The sequence below is a fragment of the Sinocyclocheilus anshuiensis genome, unplaced genomic scaffold (genome assembly GCF_001515605.1).
Source record: "Sinocyclocheilus anshuiensis isolate Anshui unplaced genomic scaffold, SAMN03320099.WGS_v1.1 scaffold874, whole genome shotgun sequence".
Lineage (NCBI taxonomy): Eukaryota > Metazoa > Chordata > Actinopteri > Cypriniformes > Cyprinidae > Sinocyclocheilus > Sinocyclocheilus anshuiensis.
The window spans coordinates 930831-931240 of record NW_015538065.1 but is presented as its reverse complement, the minus strand read 5'-3'; the positions used below and the strand labels follow the sequence as shown (position 1 = coordinate 931240).

At 34.1% G+C, this 410-nt stretch overlaps 1 protein-coding gene across 6 annotated transcripts in view; it reads left to right on the top strand.

Moving 5' to 3' along the window:
- LOC107683533 (thyroid receptor-interacting protein 6-like) overlaps nucleotides 1-410 on the top strand; it is a 14352-nt gene that overhangs the window by 6154 nt on the left and 7788 nt on the right. The window lies entirely within an intron of this gene.

Below are 410 nucleotides of genomic sequence, written 5' to 3'. Positions count from 1 at the left end.
GAAAGGAAAACTTGAAATCGCATCATATGACCCCTTTAAACAGAACTGTTTAACTTTTGCTTTTTTGTGATATCATCATCATTTTATGATATCATCATGATATTTTGGCAGGTCGCCCTGCCCTCTTAGATATTGGCATTGGCCATCAAAAAAACAATATTGGTCAAAAACTACCCATCATATACTACACGACTTTGGATCACTAGCATCGACTGCAAATCGTCATGTAAAAAGTTTCGTAATGTATTCCAGCCTTTAGGAAATGTTTAGTATTGTGGTATTGTTCTGGTTCTGTTTTTGGTTGTTGTTGTTTTTTGTTTTGTTTTTTCATTTAAACATTTTTTTAAAGGGGTCATATGATGCGATTTCAAGTTTTCCTTTCTCTTTGGAGTGTTACAAGCTGATTGTGC